The sequence below is a fragment of the Pelophylax lessonae genome (genome assembly GCF_965119305.1).
Source record: "Pelophylax lessonae genome assembly, chromosome: 12".
NCBI classification, from domain to species: domain Eukaryota; kingdom Metazoa; phylum Chordata; class Amphibia; order Anura; family Ranidae; genus Pelophylax; species Pelophylax lessonae.
Window position 1 is genome coordinate 209,670,752 of NC_138779.1, and position 11,264 is coordinate 209,682,015.

Consider the following 11,264-nt stretch of genomic DNA (forward strand, 5'->3'; position numbering starts at 1 on the left):
AGAGTGGTGACCTCAACCCAGTAGAACACCTTTGGGATGAATTAGAGTGGAGACTGCGAGCCAGGCCTTCTCGTCCTACATCAGTGCCTGACCTCACAAATGCACTTCTGGAAGAATGGTCAAACATTCCCATAGACACACTCCTAAACCTTGTAGACAGCTTTCCCAGAAGAGTTGAAGCTGTTATAGCTGCAAAGGGTGGGCCAACTCAATATTGAACCCTACGGACTAAGAATGGGATGCCATTAAAGTTAATGTGTGTGTAAAGGCAGGTGTCCCAATATTTTTGGTAATACTGTATAGTGTACATTTTTATAATATGACCAGCCCGAAATGTCTTAGCTGATGACAGGGTCACTTTAACCTCTTGCCGACCCCCCACCGTAGTATTACTGCGGCAGGGCGGCTCTGCTGCGCAAAACCACGTAGTACTACGTGATCTTGTGCACAAGGTCTAGGCGGCGCGTGCACGCCGCAGGAGCCGCGTTCCCGCTGTGTTCATACACAGTGGGCCGCGGGAGGAGCAGTGGCGATTGTTGCCAGCCTCACGTGATTGTCAGAGAAACTGACAGAAGACCCGCCTACTTATGTAAACAAAGCAAGCGTGTCTTCTGTCAGACAGGCAGGGAGAGATCAGCAGTTTCAGCCAAGCTACAACCCCCATCTCTCTGTGCCTGTCACAGAACCCCCCCTCACATACAGTCAGCAAGCATATTTAGGCATACATTTGATCACCCTCGAGTATTAACCCCCTTCCCTGCCAGTGTCATTTATACAGTAACAGTGCATAATATTTAGCACTGATTACTGTATTAATGTCACTGATCCCCCCAAAAAGTGTCAAAAATGTCAGTTAGGGGTCCGATCTGTCCGCCACAATGTCACAGTCCCGCTAAATAACGCTGATCCCTGCCATTACTAATAAAAAATAAATAAATAAAAAGTCCAAAAATCTATCCCGTAGTTTGTAGACGCTATAACTTTTGCGCAAAACCAATTAAAATACGACTTTTGGGATTTTTTTTTTTTTTTTTTTACAAAAAATATGTAGCAGAATACAAATTGGCCTAAACTGATATAAAAATTTTAATTTTTAAAATTTCTTTTTTGGGAATGTTTTATAGCAGAAAGTAAAAAATATGGCGTTTTTTTTTTTTTTAATTCTCTTTTTTTTTTTTGTTTATAGCGCAAAATCTAAAAACCACAGAGGTGATCAAATACCCCCCAAAAGAAAGATCAATTTGTGGGGTAAAAAAGGACATCAATTTTATTTGGGTACAGCGTCGCACGACCGCGCAATTTTTCGTTAAAGCAACGCAGTGCCGAATCGCAAAAAATGGCCTGGTCATTAGGGGGGTAAAACCGTCCGGGGCTGAAGTGGTCAATAAAACAATCTCAGGACAACGGCTTGGTTTTATATTTGTATTTATTTAGACAATGTCTACATTATATTTTTTTGAAAAAAAAAAAAGAAAATCAAATAATATAATATAATGTTATGATTGTAATATTTAGCCAGAGAGGAATACCGACTTGAGCGGAGACTGAGTTAATGAAATTATCCATAATAAATGTGCAGCAAAGTCCCCATTGTGTGTTACAGTCGTTTCAGTATTCGGGGGGGGGGGGGCATGGAAGACCAGCAGAGGGGGGAGTATCCCCATCCTGTTTTTTGCATATGTCTCTCTGTAACATACAATAACATCACGTAGAATTCAGTATATCTTATGTAAGGAGGCACTGAGTACCATGCTGACATAGGAAGTGCAGGACTCCATATTAACCAGTCATATTTTAGCTTCCTGTAGCTGGATCTATAAAAGAGGAATTGGATACTATGGGGTCTATTTATAAAAATGCTCAACTTTCTCACAAATATTCCCTATAGTATTATAACATGTGTGAAATGTCATTTCCTATGTATTTCCTATGATTGTCTGCGCCATCTAGTGGCCATAAACTGGTAATTTCCTGATTGCAGCATTTCAGGAAAATACCACATTATAGCCAGTAGATGGAGCTGCTGATAACAGGAAATATAGCTTTTTTTTAAAAAAAAAATAAAATAAAAAAAATAAAAAAAAACAGGAATAAAAAAAAAAAAAAAAACAGGAATAAAAAAAGAAAAAAAATGTAAGATTAGGGAAAGGCTATTTTTTTCCTATTTCTAATTGGAAAATTAGAAACAGGAAAACAGACATTTTGGCCTTTCCCTAATCTTAATTTTTTTTTTTCATTATTCCTTTTTTTTTTTTTTTTTTCATTTTTTATTCCTGTTTTTTTTTTCTTTTTTTTTATTCCTGTTTTTTATTTTTTTATTCCTGTTTTTTTTCTTTTTTTTTATTCCTGTTTTTTATTTTTCCATTCCTGTTTTTTTATTATTTTATTCCTTTTTTTTTTGTATTTAGGAAATTTACCATAATTTACTGTCTGGTAAAACCGTTGTCACCAGGACAGGAAGTGAGGGGAAATCTCCGTAACGGAGCCCCAGATAGCAGTATTGACTCAAAAGGGGTTCTAAGCCATCACCGCTCCATCCAAAACCAAAAGAAAAGTTGTGGCTGGACGAACACATTAATTGGCCGATTTATTATAATGGTTGCAAATAGCTTTTAGTCATTATAAACCACAATCCTGAAATCTTGATTTCATCAAAGAGTCCAATAACATTTCAAGTCTCTAGAGAAGACTTACCAGAGCTGATTTTTCTAATTATTCACCACATTGCTGACAAGTTGTTGACATTTACGTGTCGGTTCACACTATGGCGATCCGACTTCGGGGGCGACCTGTGAAGTCGCGTGCACCGCGACTTCGGCGCGACTTGCACGGACTTCACATAATGGAAGTCAATGCAAGTCGCTCTGAGGTCGCCCCGAAGTAGTACAGGAACCTTTTTCTAAGTCGGAGCGACTTGAGTCGCTCCTATTAGAATGGGTTCCGTAGCACAGAATGGACCGCGACTTGTCAGTCTGACAAGTCGCGGTAGTGTGAACCGAGACTAAGGGGTCTATTTATTAAAGCTTTCAAACAACTTTTAAAACAATTTCGACGCAAGATCCCCACATTTTCTAATTGGATTCAATAAAAGGGTGTGATAAAATAAAAATTCAATAAAATAAAAATTCAATAAAATAAAAATTAAAGGGTGTGAATCCTGGGTGAAAACCTTATGAATCTTGTGTAAAAATATTTTGAAAAGACCATTTATTTTATGGTGAAGTACACTATATTGCCAAAAGTATTGGGACACCTGCCTTTACACACACATGAACTTTAAAGGCATCCCAGTTTTAGTCCGTAGGGGTCAGTATTGAGTTGACCCACCCTTTGCAGCTATAACAGCTTCAACTCTTCTGGGAAGGCTGTCCACAAGGTTTAGGAGTGTCTATGGGAATGTTTGACCATTCTTCCAGAAGCGCTTTTGTGAGGTCAGGCACTGATGTTTAACGAGAAGGCCTGGCTCGCAGTCTCCGCTCTAATTCATCCCAAAGATGTTCTACTGGGTTGAGGTCAGGACTCTGTGCAGGCACCCAAAACTCTCTCATCCATGTCTTTATGGACCTTGCTTTGTTTACTGGTGGGCAGTCATGTTGGAACAGGAAGGGGCCATCCCCAAACTGTTCCCACAAAATCGGGAGAATGAAATTGTCCAAAATGTCTTGGTATGCTGACGCCTTAAGAGTTCTCTTCACTGGAACTAAGGGGCAAAGCCCAACCCCTAAAAAACAATCCCACACCATATATCCCCCCTCCACCAACTGATTTGGAAGGGTGACCCAATACTTTTGGCAATCTAAGGTGGATGGGCGAGTTTGGGGGTGGAGGAACTTGACTGGCCTTCCCAGAAGAGTTGAAGCTGTTATAGCTGCAAAGGGTGGGCCAACTCAATATTAAACCCTACGGACTAACACTGGGATGCCATTAAAGTTTAAGTGCGTGTAAAGGCAGGCGTCCCAATACTTTTGGTAATATAGTGCAGTTGGATTGGGACTTTGCTGCTGTGTGTTAGACTGGACTTTGCTGCTGTGGGTGAGACTGGCTATGCGTTGAGGGCCAGCCATTGTGGTTTAGTTTGTACTTTTATCTCCTTTCCCTCTGATATCATTACTGGCTGGAGCCAACATCGTAGTCTTGTTTGTAGGAAGGACGATGGGCGCCATGAACACCCAATGTCAATAAATCAGTTTGAAATGGAAAATATATTGATGATGGTGAGAAGGAGTAGAGTTGTTTCACTGGTATCCACTGTCTATGTCCAGGAGAACATTTCATATGACATATGATAGTTTAAATTTCCGACGTAACCCTGAATGGCCACAACTAAATCTTAACAATTGCTGGAAACAGCTCTGAATTTGCCATCTGGTGATATAAAAAAAAAAAAAAAAACATTGCTACTCCATGAATTTCCATCGAATTAACTTGTCCTGAATCGTGGAAACTGTGAGGAAGGGTTTATTGAATTGTTCACAAGAAAAATCTTTTCCTCTCATTAACTAAGTTTCTTATGGTTCCAATCTGTGTTATCTAAACTCCTTTAACACCATTCTTCTCTACATTGGACAAGGTAAACGAGTCCCGAATGTCCTAACTCTGTCCCTGTATTCCTGTATCTGTCCCTGTATTATTCGGTTTATTTTCCTATCTCTGACCCTGTATCTTTTGGTTTATTTTCGAAACTCTGACCCAAGTCACTACCACTCCCTATGTCGGGTAGAAGTACTGTGCTTGGTGTAGTTCCCCTATTGGCCACTAGATGTCACCAGAGTAAGGGTTGAGAACCCTGTAGTGTACAGTAGGCTACTTAAATAGCCAATAAAGGTCCCCAGAGTAGGGAATGAGGTGTACCATCTGTAGTGAGGAAGCGCCAGCCCATCCCCTGCCAGTGTGGGTCATCTTAGGTAAGCGGGTTCGGTATAAGTAGTGTTGGTGGAAGTCTGCTGGCTGTTATTTTGGCATCAGAAGCAGTGAAAAGACAGCAAAGAAGTATTATTTAAGGAACTAGCTTCTGTAAGCTTTTCCTTGGGGGAAGCAAAGAAGATGAGGTGCTGAACTTCTGAGACTACTCACATCCCTTCGGTATGGTGGGATGCAGAACTTTGGCAAGCCTTGTTTCTTGAATTGGCTACTTAGGCACTTACATTGCCTACCACCTAAGTAGCCCACTAAAGGTCTCCAGGGTAGTGTGTACTGTAGATAGTTTCAATGTGCCAGCCCTGCCCATGCCAGTAAGGGGTATTTTGGGCAAGCAGGTTCTACATAAATAGTTTGGTGGGAGTCTACCATTGGTCAGTTGGTCATTTGAAGCAGGGCAAGGACCAAGACAGAAAAATAGTAATATTTGAGAACGTTGCTTCTGGAAGCTTCCTTTTAGGGGGGAAGCAAGGAAGGAGAGGTGCCAGACTTATGGGACTGCTCACATCCCTTAGGTTTGAGATGTAGAACACTGGCAAGTCCCAAAAGGTACGGGCTGCTCCTTAACTTGGAAACGTAGGCACTTATACTGCATAACTAGCTAAAAGAAGTCCCCAGAGTATTGAGTGGGGTGTGCCAAAGAAAGTGAGAAAGTGCCAACCCTGCCAGTAACCGGCATTTTGGGTAAGCGGGCTCTATATAAATAGTTTGGCGGGAGTCTATCAGTTGTCAGTTGGTCATTGAAAGCAGGGCAAGTACCAAGGCAGCAAAAAAGTTATATTTAAGAAACTAGCTTCTGGAAGCTTCCCCACCTTAGGAGGAAAAAGGAAGGAGAGGTGCCAGATTTATGGAGCTACTCTCTTCCCTTAAGTATGAGATGTAGAACACTGACAATCCCCTAAAGAAATGGACTGCTCCTCGATTCAGCTACTTAGGCATGTACACTATCTAATGCCTACCTAGCTGCTAAAGGTCCCCAGAGTAGTAAGTGGGGTGTACAATAGATAATGAGGAAGTGCCAGCCTGACCTTGCCAGTGTGGGTCATCTTGGGTAAGCTAGTTCTGTATGAATAGTTTTCGTAGGATTCTGCTGGTGGTCAGTTGGTCACTGGAAGCAGTGCAAGGACCAAGGCAATAAAGAAGTAATATTTGAGGATCTAGCTTCTTGAAGCTTCCTCTTAGAGGGGAAGCAGGGAAAGAGAAATGTTGGACATATTGGACTACTTACATACCCTAGGTATTGGATGTAGAACATTGCCAAGCTCCTAAGGAAATGGACTGCTTCTCAACACAGCTACTTAGGCAAGTACACTGCCTACTGTCTAAGTAGCCACTGGTGGCCCTCAGAGTATTGAGTAGGGTGTGCTATAGATAATGAGGAAGTGCCACCCCTGCCAGTGTGGGGCAACTTGGGTAAGCGGGTTCTGTATAAGTAGTGAGGGGGGAGTCTGTTGGCGGTCAGTTGGTTACTGGAAAAAGTACAAGGACCAAGGCAGCAAAGAAGTAATATTTAAGGATCTAGCTTCTAGAAAAAGGTTTCTCAACCAGGGTTCCTTGGAACCCTAGGGTCCCTCCTTAGGTTGCTAGGGGTTACTTGAGCAATGGGCAATTTCTGCCTCTCAGATAAGTTCCCAATGACACCATTGTTCCTTTTAGCTATATGTAAGGGGGTAATTCTTCCCAATGATGACAAGAATAAGGAGCGTTCTTCTCACTGACTGTCACACTAATGTGTCATGATGAATTGCAGATTTTTAGCAGGGGTTCCCCAAGACCAGAAATTTTTTTCAAGGGTTCCTCTGTGTTGAAAAGGTTGGGAAAGGCTGTTCTAGAAGCCTCCGCTTAGGCGGGCAATGAAAGAGAGGTGCCAGGCCCAGACATCTAGTGGCCATTTTGGAAAAGGCTGTTTTAGAAGCCTCTGCTTAGGGGGGAAGCAATGAAGGAGAGGTGCCAGACATCTAGTGGCCAATTTGGAAAAGGCTGTTCTAGAAGCCTCCCCTTAGGGGGCAAGCAATGAAGGAGAGGTGCCAGACATCTAGTGGCCAATTTGGGAAAGGCTGTTCTAGAAGCCTCTGCTTAGGGGGCAAGCAATGAAGGAGAGGTGCCAGACACCTAGTGGCCAATTTGGGAAAGGCTGTTCTAGAAGCCTCTGCTTAGGGGGCAAGCAATGAAGGAGAGGTACCAGACATCTAGTTGCCAATTTGGGAAATGCTGTTCTAGAAGCCTCCGCTTAGGGGGCAAGCAATGAAGGAGAGGTGCCAGACATCTAGTGGCCAATTTGGGAAAGGCTGTTCTAGAAGCCTCCGCTTAGGGGGAGATCAATGAAGGAGAGGTGCAAGACATCTAGTGGCCAATTTGGGAAAGGCTGTTCTAGAAGCCTCCACTTAGGGGGCAAGCAATGAAGGAGAGGTGCCAGGCATCTAGTAGCCAATTTGGGAAAGGCTGTTCTAGAAGCCTCCGCCTAGGGGACAAGCAATGAAGGAGAGGTGCCAGACATCTAGTGGGCAATTTGGGAAAGGCTGTTCTAGAAGCCTCTGCTTAGGGGGCAAGCAATGAAGGAGAGGTACCAGACATCTAGTTGCCAATTTGGGAAAGGCTGTTCTAGAAGCCTCCGCTTAGGGGGCAAGCAATGAAGGAGAGGTGCCAGACATCTAGTGGCCAATTTGGGAAAGGCTGTTCTAGAAACCTCCGTTTAGGGGGCAAGCAATGAAGGAGAGGTGCCAGACATCTAGTGGCCAATTTGGAAAAGGCTGTTCTAGAAGCCTCCGCTTAGGGGGCAAGCAATGAAGGAGAGGTGCCAGACATCTAGTGGCCAATTTGGGAAAGGCTGTTCCAGAAGCATCCGCTTAGAGGGCAAGCAATGAAGGAGAGGTGCCAGACATCTAGTGGCCGATTTGGGTAACTACACCGGGCACCTCTGTGCCCTTACATTACAACTTTACCTACCTCCCACAGCTTGTCTGTGAAATATTGTGAAAACTATCCTGTGTCTACTTATAGATTGAAAAGAAACACTTAATGCTCAAAGATAGAAGCTAACACTAGTCTGTGATTTTGATGAATGGTGGTGTTACAGGATTAGGTAAGTGCTGTAGATTCTAGAGAAACATAAAGATGACATTGATCAGCACCACGAGCAAGTCTCTGGCACTGTTATAAAACAATGACTATTGTGACTTTACAACACTATCTATGTCTGGTGGCATAATCCCACAAATTGTTCATAGGGAAAGGTGACCAGGCACAAGGTAGAATGGGAGGACATGCAAGGTGACATAAGGAGCTCCAAGATGGTGTAAGCCAACACATACTCATGGATATAAATACTGATCGGATTAGCACAACCTCAATATAACGTCTGATGTTGTACAAGAAGAACACCATGGCTACACCCATTGATACACCTACAAGAAATCCACATCAACTTATATGTCTCAAGTAGGATGTTTGTTGTTGCTCTGCCACTCAATGACAAAGGTTTTCGACATATGAAATATCACTTTAAAAAATAATACAAAGTGCAATGACTAGTATGAAAAGGTCATAACAACAAGAGCAATTATGGGAAGGCACATGTTGTTTTGAAAATAAGTGGGATAAATTCCAAGCTGGAAATTGATGACATAAGTATTCTGCAGACAACAGATTTGGCAAAGAAGCTCGGAGTTAATGTTTTACCCTCGAATGGGATCAATTAATCAGCTGGCTGCTTGACAGTTACTTGAAGAGGGCTTTGAGTCAGGAAAACGCTATGAAAATAAAGAGGCCCAGAACGGTTCTCTGGCAGATCTGACATTTGCCCAAAATGTTTTGATTTCCTTTCCTTGTATTGTTGACTTTCAAATATTTCCAGTTAGGCCGAATTCAGACCGGTCTTCCCTGTTTTTTTTAGACATGTGCTTGACGAAAAACTTTGTTTCCTTTAGTTTCGTTTAGATTCTAAGTTTTTCGTTTTGTTAAATTCGGTTGAATCCTTCAATACATATTCGGGATTCGTATTTGGAATTCATATTCGGAATTCGTTTTCTGTCTTTTTTCGAACTTTCTTTGAATTTACAGATTTTTTGATTTGAAATGTTCACTTTGATAAATTTAAAATCGGTTGAATCAAAAATTTTAGATTTTTTTCAGTTTGAATGCGGCATAGTGAACAAAAAAATAAAAATCTTTATCAAACGTTTAAATTCTAGGTTTTTAGTTTAGTTAAATTCGGTTGATTCGTTCAATTCATATTCAGGAGGATTCATATTCGGAATTCATATTCGGAATTTGTTTTCTGTCTTTTTCGAACTTCCTTTGAATTTACAGAATTTTATATTCGAAATGTTTAAAATCGGGTTGAATCAAAAATTTTAGATTTCTTTCGGTTTGAATGCGGCATAGTGAACAAACAAAAGAAAAATCTTTATCAAATTATTACAACTCTTTAAATCCTTTTTGGCATTATTTCGAAATGGTACTCTAATAACACAAGAGGAAGAGGGATAACCCCATATTGCTGCACATCTAGGTGTCTTGCCAGGTTAATGGAGTGGCAACCTCAGCCTGGACTCCAACCAGGCCACGCCTCCTATGTGTTTTTCTCCTACCCCCCTTATGCTTAGTCATGGGGACGGAGCAAAATGTGTTGGGGCGTGGCCTGGTTGTAGTCCAGGGTGAGGTTACCACTCGCAGGACACCTAGATGTGCGGCATTTAGGGGTTACACCTCTTCCTCTTGCCATGCAGGAGCCAGGATGGGCTCCATCCCCTGCCTGCACTCTTTGGCAGCTTTTGCGGATGAACTAGCCCGTTTACCCCCCATCCATTGAGCCTGAGTGGCGCACTACCAAACAACCTGTCACTCTTGTAACACACTCAGTCTTTGATTTCACAAATATGTTTACAGTTTGAATTTGAATGGAATTTGATGTAAAATTTGATTCGAATTTCAATATGAATTTTGGAAATTTGAACAAATTTTGTTTTGTTATTCTGAAAATTTAGTAAACTTTGTTTATACTGACATATCAGAATCTCCAAAATACTAAAAAGTTGTCCGAATATTAATTCAGAACTAAACGAACCGCACATGTCTAGTTTTTTTTTTTACTTATTCACAGGCCACAATATATACCAAGCTTAGGTCTAAAACTACCCCACCTAAAAGGCTGGTATGTTGTGAAAACCAATGCTGTTTTTTCTTTGCCATTCATTTACCTAATTATTATTTATTTACTTGACTATTTATTTAAAGCAAAACGTTCCTAGACTGAAATGGTAATAGAAAATATTGGGGAACCATAAAATGCATTGGATGTATGTACCTAGCTCCCTAGGTTGACAGCCTCATCTTTAGATTGATATTCAATGGCTTATCTATAAAATATGACTGAATACACTTGGGTTAGATTAAATAAAAAAATTCTAATTGCCACACTTGACAGAAGGTCAGGCTTTGCCCTGAACTGTTGCCTCTTTCTCAATATTGTTAAAGGTAAAGTTGGAGCAGGTCAGACCATCATTGGAGCCGATAGATGAGGCCCAACCCCATCCCAGGAAGCAGGTAGATGAGGCCTAACTTCTCAGAGGAGGCAGATAAGTGAGGCCCAACTTCATACAAGAAAGCAGATAAGTTAATCCCAACCTCATCCCAGGAAGTAGATAGGTGAGGTCCAACCCCCTCCAAGAAAGCATATAAGTGAGGCCCAACCCCATCCCAGGAAGCAGGTAGGTGAGGCCTAACTTCTCAGAGGAGGCAGATAAGTGAGGCCCAACTTCATACAAGAAAGCAGATAAGTTAATCCCAACCTCACCCCAGGAAGTAGATGGGTGAGGTCCAACACCCTCCAAGAAATCAGATAAGTGAGGCTCAACCCCATCCCAGGAAGCAGGTAGGTGAGGCCTAACTTCTCAGAGGAGGCAGATAAGTGAGGCCCAACTTTATACAAGAAAGCAGATAAGTGAATCCCAACCTCATCCCAGGAAGTAGATAGGTGAGGTCCAACCCCCTCCAAGAAAGCAGATAAGTGAGGCCCAACCCCATCTCAGAAAGCAGATAGATGAGCCCAATTTTGTACCAGGAAGCAGATTGGTAAGGCCCAACGTCATCCTATAAATCAGTTAGGCATGACTCAAGCTGTACCCCGAAGTAGGTATGACCCCCCAGTTTAGCCCAGGAAGAAGATAAGGCATGACCCAACCTAGTCCCAAGGAACAGATTAGCAGGACCCAACCTCATCACTGGAAGCAGATAGGTATGGCCAAACCTGGTCCCAGAAAGCAAATAGATGCTTATATCCTATAAATCAGTTAGGCATGACTCAAGCTGTACCCCGAAGTAGGTATGACCCCCAGTTTAGCCCAGGA